Raw genomic sequence first — 11629 nt, forward strand, 5'->3', positions numbered from 1 at the left:
GCTGCGCCCACACGAGCATAGGACCGTTCGTAAGGAAGTATTGTAGCGTAGCGTAGCCAACTTCAGATTTGAGGCTCTCCCCCAAAATTCAACAGGAGACGAAACAGCAAGGAAAGCCACTGCTCCCCCAAACTGAAAGCCCTGCCAATAGTTGTTTACAATACGATGGACTACATCAAAATATTACAGACGACGAGGCCCATAATGAAAGGCAGCCTCCGCTCCAGATCAGCAAACGATAGGGTCACGTTCAACTTCACAGAACCTGAAGGCGACACAAAACATGCGTCAACTCCTGGACAACAAGAAAATTCCATACTCCTCCCACGAACTCAACCCTGTAAAGCCTCTGAAGGTCATTGACGATCTACTGATCGACACGGCTCTGGAAATGATACAGGAATGCCTGATAGTCCTGGACTTTGTGATATTCGCTATTTTTTTCTTCATTAAAACAGCAAATAGTTAATACTTACAGCCAGAAGGCAAATGCTTGTTTACAAAGAATGATTAATGTATAATAAGGCATTGCATAGCGACGGTGGAATTTCCTACATAATGTAATTCGTGGTCTTTGGGCAGCAATATAAACAGAAGAATACGGATAAATATGCGACCCTTCACTATTTTGTTTGCTGGAGAACAAAGGAAGCCTTGAGCGTTAAAACACTTTTACTGTTTTTCTTAAGTAAGACAGACGCAGATTTGTGGCAATCTGATCTAACTTTTAATAAATGTACAAAAACTTGTTATGTCTAAGTTTGAGTGAAGTGTAAAAAAAAAAGAAGAACTGTTATAACTTATCATGACGACGCACAGGTGACTCAAAAGGATGATGGCTATATAAAAGAATGCTCAATGGACATGAAACGGACATAAAAGCCTACCATCAATGTAGTACTAAGTATAAGGTACGATATATGTTTTAGTTATAATAAATATTTGTTCTGGAAATACTGAATCATTTAGCAGTGCTCATTCCTATCATCTCCTTAGTATTATTTTCATTTTAATTATGCATTTTGCTAAGATTACAGACACCAAGATCAGCAGTCCAATGTGCGTGTTACACTGACAAAAAGAAATCTGTTTTATCGTCTTCTTGCATCAGCTTTAATATTGAATTTCCCTTTTGTGTGATATTACAGTTGTTTTTGCGCTCTTAAGAACTTTCTGGTCCGTTAGGAAATTGTTTTGTCATAAGAACAACTTCACGACTAGGTATGATCGTATCTACGATCATGAAGTAATTAGAAAGACAATAATGCAATTTCTTAATCAATAGCACGCTAGCTGTGACTGCTTCAAGCCACGAGAAACTGCAAGTAAAGACTATTCACATTTCATAATACAATATTTTATGACAATGGTCAATCCATGATTCTTACGCCAATTGTGATTGATAAAACAGTAAGCGAAATCTCAAATTCCAACTTTTCCATTGAATAACAACATCACTTTTATTTTGTTACATCACAACTTACTTGTACATTGCACATTTTCCAGTTGGTAGTCATCACTTAAACAATTAGCACTCATTTAAAGCAATGCTTTGTTTCCCTTTCAACAAAATAAAGTTTGTTTTACAATAAATTTTATTGATTTCCATCTGCTGGTAACTGAGACAACATACTGATTAGTTGGATTATGAACTGAAGGGTTTACTCACAACTGCAGTGGATACAGCTGGTGTCTTGCAGCTGCTCGTATTCTATGTACGGTACCTGACACGTGTCGCAGTAGAGAAGTACCTCGTCGTGCAGGTGATGTTCAGGCTGGGAAGGAGGTTAACGTATCACAGCAAGTACACAATCTCGGGTCCACTAGACATCACTTGCTCAGATAAATAGTTGCCCACCTGTAAGAAATAGTGCAAAGGCAAATTACATAAAGTTTAAAAGTGTCAATAAATTTAAATATCTTCGTGGGGTAACGCAGAAGCACGGCTATGACCAGGAGGCTAATAGACTCAGGTCAAGAAAGATGGAAATGGCCTTTCAGCCAACTAAAGAAGTGACTTAACAGGGTGTATTGCTGACAAGAAAAATTTCTTGTATTTCCCATTATAAATATGCGTTTTACTGAGTGAAAATACATTTTTCACCAGGTGAAGGTACACTACACCCCAGATGACACTACATATTTTTACCTTGTTAAGTGGCAACATACTTTCCCTTGGAGCTGTAAAACTCATCAGTCCTTTTACGATAACGGTTTTATACAGCAAGATAGAACTTCCCGGCACTTTAGGTTTAAATTAACACACACATAGTATAGCAGCAAGAAAAGTTAAGTTTTCTTATAGAATATTAGTTGTCAAAAATAAATGCACATACATTTATTTACTTTTTTCGTCACAAGACCTCATTTAGGCAGGATCCTTAGGGCATAGCTTAAACTGCAGCTGCTGAATATTTCTGAGAAGCACAATTATAATTTTCACTGCTGTGCACCAAACATTTTGTCAGTTACCTGGCAGAATACAAGTTCCATACAGAAAACCAGTCACATGTGAATCCTTCAGCAACTCACCTCCCACTTTTTTTTAAGGATAATTGTACTTTTTGCCATTGTTATTTCATAACTCAAACAATGAAAGGACTAGAATAAATGTGATAAACTAACCTTGAAGCTTAGTCTTTTTTAGTGTGTGTTGTCCTTTAAGCCATATGAAACAAATGTGCCAGTCAAATTTTAAGTAATGGCATAAATAGTTGGTTTCTGGTCCCAAAAATTTTCAAAGTGCCTGGTCCTCCATGTGTTAAGTTTTGATAGAGTGAAATGCTCCACGATTTAAGAAATGCGTTGCCCATTCTCGCATGTAACATAATTCATATTGCATTAAGGAAAATTTACTTCTAAAGTAACGCTTATCAAACCACCAATCACAATATTTTTCCTCAACCCGTTAGAAATATAAACTGCTGTAAAAACATTCTCACCAAAAGCAGTCTTATTATGAAGTCCCACATTGCATAGCCTTTGAAAGATTTTGCTGTCAGCAGACACTAGTATATGCTTTATGTTAAGTTGCAAAGAAAATGTGCCATTTACAACAACGAAAGTTTTATTTTGATATTATTCTTGCATTTATATTTTATTGCTGCAGTACTATTCTGCAGTAGTGGTCCAAAAAATTCTTTGTACGAGAGTCAATTCTATCTGGACAAATTTGAAAAACTAAAACAATTAAAAATCTTTGGAATTTTGAAAAATCAAAGGCTTTTTTGCAGATGAACAAATTACTTCAGTTTTTCTGGATTTCCCATGGCATATACACCTTACATAAGAGATCTATCTGTTCTCTAGCAAAGTTACAGTACTGTACAGTATCTCAGATAATTATTTACATTTCCTGTCTTACACATTAGTGTAATCCGTGCAGCTAACCGATCTTTAAGTACAGATCTTCCATCACCATACTCTGAAAGGAATCTATCTGGCTCACAATATGGACCAGAGGCCTACTGTCATAACATCTTGTCTACACACAGTCTAATGCTTGAATCTGATTGGGACAGGAGAAATAGAAAACAGGGAATTAGAAGAAAGTTCTAAAACAATGCTGGGCCCAACAAAACACTCTGATGAATGGCGTAATAGAGGGAATGAAGATCTATACAAGCAAATTTAACAACTAAATCTCACAATGTGAGAATGTAGAATGTAAACAGGACACGTTAAGAGAATTTTTGGACATGTCAACAAAAATTCCTCTGCTTTAAGTCACTCCAAGAAATCTGGTGTTACCTGAAAGAGACAAAGAGTAAAGAACATGAAATTTTGACCAAAGATACATTTGAAAAGAGAGATAGAAAACTGAAGTGATGTGGTCAGAAGTTAGGAAATAAAAGCACCAAAGCAAGTAAAAATTATTGGAAGAACTGGAAGTTAAACTGGAAGAAGAGTAGAGACACCAAAATGCAAGGGGCTCAGCACGGAACCTCCAAGTACCACCCTCAATCTTATTCTAGATATAGGTTCAGGCAGAACACACATATATGATGTGACACACTAAGATTTCACCACCATAGTGGTCCTTCACAGATATGCATGCTGAAAGAGTACGAATCTTTCACATTTGTCAAAACTGAATGAGAAAAGATCTAAAAATGCATTTCAAATGCTAACATTTCCACACACTGTCAAGTGAACGTAATGTCAATATGTATCACGAAGAAAGTGAGGAAAGAGCAATCTGTCAACATCAGGAGTTTATTTTTAGCATGCTCACTGGTCTTACAGTAATGGATTCCACATTTTTATGTCTTGTTAGTATTTCTTTTGTAACATGGGTACCTAGATGTTTCCCTAAGAGCATTCTTCCACACAAGAGGCTAAATATCTGTGAAGTCAAACATTACAGAACTCATACAATAACTAGACAGAGAAAAACCCAACACTATACACAAATAAGAACAGAAACAGATGAAACAATTTCCACTAAAAATTTATTTTTATCAGTAGATGCAGAAAAGTCAGCTTTACCACAGGAGAAAAATAGTTATTTTTGATGTTTTAAGCATAAAAACAAAACAACACACAACATAAGGTAAAAAAGCTTCAATGCAATGTGTTCTAAGGTCAGTTTGTTGCATTTGTACTGGTAGGTATATATTTGCTCTAGCAAAACGATGTTTTGATATGTTTGGAGACACTTTTGCTATTGTTTCATTTGTAAGCAGTGCAGGAAAATTACCATACAACACTTCAAGAACACCCATCATGAATGCTACACTGGCCAATAATAAGCTCTGACACTGCTAGTCCCTTAACTCTAATACTATAGCCAAAGTTCTGGGGTAACGGAAACTTCTGATTCCACCCATCTGCTTTGAACAATGGCATCTCCAATATGGCGGAAATGACCATTCACGACTACTCCCATATCGTGACTATGGCATCATAACGTAAATATGACAACAAACACAAAAATAGATCGAAAAACCAACAAATACATATTCCTCCAAAAATATAATGAAACTAACGGGACAAGTGAGGGAAACTGGGAGTTTTTGAGTGTTGACAAACTAAAAATAAACACAAGCAACTAAACCAAATGACAAACAATAAAATAAAACCACCACAACCTTCCCAAAATCAACTAAAAACAATATCCACTTTAATCTAACACTTCCCTTGACCTACATAGGTCAACAGCAACTACCGATACCACACGGTCTCAAAACTTTCACCACCACCACACTTAATCCTACAAAAAATTAAAAACAAAAACCCTAGAAAATCAAAATTAGAATCTAACACTTCCCTTGACCTGTTATACTTACGACATCTCCACATATAGCCAGCTGTTGACGTTGTCAGTCATATCCACACCTACCAAAGACATAAACAAAGCGATTTACCAAAATTCACACACCTCAAACAGAAAAACTACAATAATGTCGACATAACAAAACCAAAATTGTTAACTCACTGAAAAATATTCCATTGAAAGCACAGTCACCACTGATACTACAAACGTGCAATGCTACCACGCAAGTGAACCCCATATGCCACATAACACGCTAACCATAAACACACCACCAGAGAGAACCACCGACCCCAACAATACACCACCTATAAACACGCCACGCACGCGAACTAAACCAAAAACATCACCTGACACACAACAAAAACACACCACCAGAGAGCACCACCGATCATATCAAATCGATACCTACAAACATGCCACTCACAAACTAACTCCACGCCATCATGACGTCACACACAACAACTGCCTTACGTTACGGGTCAATGCTGACGGGTGGAATCAGACACTTTGGTTAACCCCAATTTCTTGTATCACAGTATCTCAAAATCACATTTTCATAGTTTGGTACCAGCCTGAGCAGTTAACATGTCTAGTGTGGGAAACACCATCACCTGAGGTAGAGAGTGACATCTCTCTCCACTCCACTGACATCCAACGAGAACTGACCTTAATAACGCAAAAATGGTACCATCTATTTAGCGAAACACCTCACATGACACACAAAATACAACGGGCATTCAATCAGTAATACATTTTTTTTTTTTTTTTTTCTGAAAGCAGGTTGGTTTTAATCAGGATTCCAACACACCATATTATTCCCCACAAATATTTTGGCTACGAAACCCTATTTTTCAACATAATCTCTGTTCAAAGTGACAGCCTTACGCCACCATACTGAGAAGTCCTGCTGCATTAATAACCTCCAAATCATACATCATCTGCTTCCTGCGGAGTGCATCCTTCATCGGGCCAAACAGTCAGAACTCCTAAGGTTCAAACCCAAAGAAGGAAGATTGGGTTTGAGTCCTGTCTATACTGAGGTCATTAGAGACGGAGTACACGCTCAGATTGTGTCAAGGATAGGGATCAAAATTGCCCATGCCATATTGAAGGAACCAAACTGGCATTTGCCTGGAGTGAATTAGGAAAATCACGGAAAATTTTGAACATAGCTGCTAAGGTTCAGTGACTGTGTCAGAATTATATTAGAACGAATAAGCCCTCGGTCACAAATATTAAGTCAAAATTGACCAGGTTTTGACGCTACTATGAGCGTCGTCTTCAGAAATAGACTAACTGTTCTAAAACATATTAGGTATGTAATACATTAATAAAATTAAGGGTTAGTACTGACTGGAAAAGATGCAGTACTTACAAGTCACATATCAAAAAAGATCTAAGCCAGAAAGAAGACGTCATGAATAGTTGAGAGATGGCGAGCTGCTAAGGGCTGGTCGTACCTGAGCGAACACGGGTTGCAACAAAACTGAGGTGCCCACTTTAGAAAGTGTGGGCAAGTAAGCATGGTGTTGCTACGAGCGCCATCTAGTAGCTACTGTACATTCAAAATTAGACACATGAAATTGTGATGCAGCTGATTCAGGCATAACGTAAGCACTAATAATAATAGGATGAAGTTACGTATTTATCTGCTTTAAATAGAGATACATTTTGTAACGTAAAAAACGTTAGTTATGACATACAAGAAAACAGCAAAGATGTGACAGGAAAACAACATTTCGGTAAACTGCATGAGGAAATCTGAATCAAAGATCAAGTAATGGCTTTATACAGTCAAAAAAGTTTTTATTTCACAGCTGCAGCTGTTTGTTGAGAATGAGGCCATCATGACGAGAGAGATGTTCGAAAATCTCCAATTCCTCTAAGACATCTAACCTACGCCCCTTCTTTTCGGTATGCAGAATATTGTTATCGCCTATGGCTTTAGGCACGTGTCCAGTAATTAACCCTTGTTCACAGTACGAGCAGCCCTTAGCGGCTCGCCATCTCACAACTATTCGTGACGTCGCCTTTCCAGCTTAGAGCTTTTTTAATATGTGACTTGTAAGTACTGCATCTTTTCCAGTTTAATTTTATTAATGTATTACATACCTAATACGTTTTAGAACAGTTAGTCTAATTCTGAAGACGACACTCATAGTAGCGTCGAAACCTGGTCAATTTTGACTTAATATTTGTGATCGAGGGCTTATTCGTTCTAATATAATCACGGAAAACCTAAATCAATGTCTGGATGCATGTTATAACAGTTGTCCTCCAGAATGCTAGTCCAGTGTGCTAACCTCTGTACTACCTTGCTGAGTTGCAACATCCGGGCTGTAGGGTGAGTGAGATGAATAGTCAATGAAGTTTTGTGAGCTCTTCTTGGGTGCACAGACGTGTGTGAGGTCTTGCAGTGTCATGCTCCTACACTGATCACCTCAAATGAGAGTCTGCACATTCCAACACTGCAGCAGCCACAGCTGCTGCGGCTGGCTGGCACATAGAAGATCGAACAGGTTGGCACGACCTCACTGCAATGATGACAGACGCCTCGCCCAGAGTCACCGCGGTATCGTTCACTGTCAGATCTCAGTAAACATTCTGCAAGTTACCAGTGACACACTGGTTTTCCAGCAAAACAAATTCAATGGCAACTCTCTGCTTGAAATACATCTCTGTTACAGACACTATTTTGAGAGCTACATATAGTACCACTATACGTTGCAACTTCATGAAACTATAGGGGCTGAAGTAGAAATATTCCATTATATCCCACAACAAATTCCACAATTTGCACCTTACATTAGCCAAGGAAAAAAAAGTTACATTACTCACTGAATGCCCCTCACATTTAATTATGAAGAGAGAGAATGACTCACCACTACTCACCTTAAGGAGGCAAAATTCCAAGTACTACTGATACATCCATAAAAAAAAAAGGTACTAGATAGCTATTTAAGTGTCATTTTCTTCCTCCGAGTGAAAGACTGGGAAGAAGGAAGCACTCACTCGAAGGAAACCACCTCTTGCGAGGTTGGGTGGAAAGTGAAGTGGAGGGAGGAAGAAAATCATATTTTCCCCACAGGCCCGGAATTTTGAAGCTTCTAATTGCTTGAAGCATTAATAACAAGGACGCCTGGTGTGAAACCCACATATTCCTGCAGGTGTCATAATACTCTTAGTTGAAATATGTCATTTTTACTGATGACTGTCACCATACTCTTGAAGTAGTGCGAATGAGTGCAATTTTGACTCATCTGTCAAAGCTGATGACTAGTATCTTATTCTTCATTACTCTATGTAGGTTCCACTAATGAAATTTGCACAATCATTTAAGAGAAAAAATGCCATTTATGCTACTTGGAGAATGGAAGGCAAACAATTCTGGCCAAATTTAATTTTAGTTGATGAGCTAAGAAATTACTGTGTATAGAACACAAGAAACGGCAGACAAGTTTAGTTATTTGCATGTTCAGAGGATCATAACTACAGCCTATTGCTAGGCTTCAAGCTGATATGATTTAAGTTTGTGTGGGAAGTTAATTTTATTAACCATTAAATTCTTCACTTCACTGAGTAGCTGGTTATAGGTTTTTATGGCCAAATATCTCACTCCATTGTGCCACACTAAGGCTAAATGCTGGACAGAGTCAATCATTTTTTCCTCTAGTATTATATTTATGAATGTTACTGATCTTTTCAAAATTGTGATTGGCTGTTGATAAATTTCATTAAACAACAAAAGTACTATGAGGCTATAATTAGTATGCCTAACTATTTAAATAGCTGTCAACGGGATGTTTTACAGTGGACACCACATTTAATACACAGCACATGCTTCCCCTCAACAAACATCCATTATCTCAGATTATTATAATGCTCGAAGACATTGAATAAAAACAGGAAGAGCAAGTCAACTTTGACATTTTGAACTTCAAAAACTGATACTACCTGTAACACAAACAGAGCTTAAACAATTAAGAAGATGTGACTTATTGTTCATGTTCTTACCAGTAGCAGCATCATCATGGTTTAGCATGATACATGAACCACACCACAGTAGAAGATGAGCACTTAATGACAGTGTTCAGAAGCAAAGATGATTAGTCTCTACTGAACTCAACATCTACCCATATGCATAAAGAAAAGTTTGAATGGGGTGGGAGGGATGACAGAATTTAAGTTTCTTGACTATGGTTAGGAAGGGGATAGATGAAGTTCACCTCTTTAACGTTGTTGGTCTGTTTACACCTATTGCTAGCTACATTATATTATTAACCTTTTGGCTTATGTATGTGCAACTAAATATTTACAATTTTGGTTTTGACAGGTGATTCTTCTTCATTTATTGCAACATATTCGGAAACACACACTGCCACTAAAGATGTTCTAAAAAACCAGGGAAATTAGACCAGCTCAAACAAAAATTGCACCTATTCAGATAACTACAGCAACAAAATTTATTATAACCCAATACCTTTTGCAGCGACCAGCTAACGAGCACAGCTGCCAGTTTTTCACACTGCACAACTACTTCACATTTCTTAATGAAACAGTCACAACTGATAGCAGAAGTCTCACTTCCTTAAAGTCACACTCTATCCCCACTATTACCTGCATAGGCTACCTGTCCTATCCCCATAAAGCATGTTGTGTATGCTGTGTTGTATATTTTGGCCTACTGATTTGTATTTTAAGTAGCCTACCTTGACAAATCATATACAATTGTGAAACAAAACAAATGAATAAAGATAAATAAAAACAAATGCTGAAAGAAAAGTCAAAACAGCAGAAATGAAGAAAGTAGGATGACAAAATAGGGGTGAAAGTTTGGACTCTGCTACACAGAAATAACATTTCAAACTTCTGTCATTCTCCACGTCCTCAAGGAACTACTCACTATGAGTCTAAACAACAATTGTTTAATGCAATCATTGGTATCAGTTCGTGGAAGTGAAGCTTATACCACCCTCGCAAACTACTTTCCATATATCTTTACAAGAAAGCCCACGTTAATAATAAGACAACTTTTCTTTAAAAAAATTTATTGTGCATACAGGGCTCAGCTTAGTGCTGTACAAGATTTACATGTAAGGGATACGCGTTCACATTAAGCAGTGCCTTATTTTCTATATCCATTGCTACACATCTTCATATCGACCTTGAGCATTCCAAGTCTTAAAATATTACGACTGAATTTTATTCCAGCTTTAATACACGAACAGTTACGATTCAGAAATTGCCGCATATTTGCTGCGCAAATCAAAATCTACTAATATACGCTATGTGACAATTTTAGCAAATACGGTTAAAATTGGAAAAAATACATAAAAACAGTTTCCCCAGGTTAGACAAACATTAGGATTTGGAAGATAGCCTAGTACTGCAATAACAATATGCACCAACATCTACAGCTCTCGCAAATAGCGCCGATGCATTACGTGCACTTTTACTAGCAAATTTCCAGTTGACCATTTTAATTTATTCAACCAAGTCTCATCAGATTCATCTCGTCATGCGAACATGTACTTGTCCAACAAATACATTTGATGTTACAAATCTGTATTACTTTCCATGTGCATGTTAACCCAATAAATGACGGGTCCAGAATACAGGCTAATAAAAGTTTCATTTACGGGATGGCCGATCTCCCTGTCTTGCTAAGTTTTACTACCGCAATCTGAAGTATCTGGAGGATGTAGTCTATGTGTAATAAGGCTGAAGCTCCAAGTTTTTCTGGTAACTTCTTACATCAGGGAATTTTTATTTTAATAGGCATACAACATTAAACTGTAGCTATTTGGTTACAGCACACTACCACAATGACAAAACAAAGGCATCCGTCAAATGCTGCTGAAGGTAACAACTGGATAACATCAAAATTAAACATGTATGACATCACAATAAGCTACCAGTAGGAAGCGTAATTGCTAAACCCACCTACAACAAAGCGCGCCTGAAAGCCTAGAACCCCGTAGTTCAAAATGAACACACACGCCGCCACAGAACTCATGTTGACACCACGTGACCGCTGGTACAGGCGCGTCCAAACCAGTGACGTGAAATAACTGAACATCGGTAACAAAAGAAAAGCGATGGCGCCAAATTGTGACCAAATTAAATTACACCCTCAGATCTTCTAAAGAGCCCACTAATTATATAAGAAACTTTTGATTTCGTATTAGTATAAAGATGTTTCATAGTTCAAACGAAACAAATATCTCAGTAAGTCAGCATCACTGAAAAGAACCCAAGAACGCAAGAAGGGAAAATACACGCCTTGTAACTACTGCCATCTGCAAAGCAAAGAATACTTAACATCGCATTGCTGAAACAAGAAAGTACCGCCAC

The 11629-nt window shown here is 37.6% G+C and overlaps 1 long non-coding RNA gene across 1 annotated transcript; it reads right to left on the reverse strand.

The window, feature by feature from the left end:
- Nucleotides 1–1509: 1509 nt before the first annotated feature.
- Nucleotides 1510–11310, reverse strand: LOC126428455 (uncharacterized). The gene is made up of 3 exons (XR_007576837.1): nucleotides 11219–11310; nucleotides 1725–1858; nucleotides 1510–1619 (listed from the first exon to the last, which is right to left on the reverse strand). It is a non-coding gene; the product is annotated as an uncharacterized LOC126428455 (long non-coding RNA).
- Nucleotides 11311–11629: the final 319 nt, after the last annotated feature.

This window comes from Schistocerca serialis, chromosome 12 (assembly GCF_023864345.2).
Source record: "Schistocerca serialis cubense isolate TAMUIC-IGC-003099 chromosome 12, iqSchSeri2.2, whole genome shotgun sequence".
In the NCBI taxonomy this organism is placed as follows: Eukaryota; Metazoa; Arthropoda; class Insecta; order Orthoptera; family Acrididae; genus Schistocerca; species Schistocerca serialis.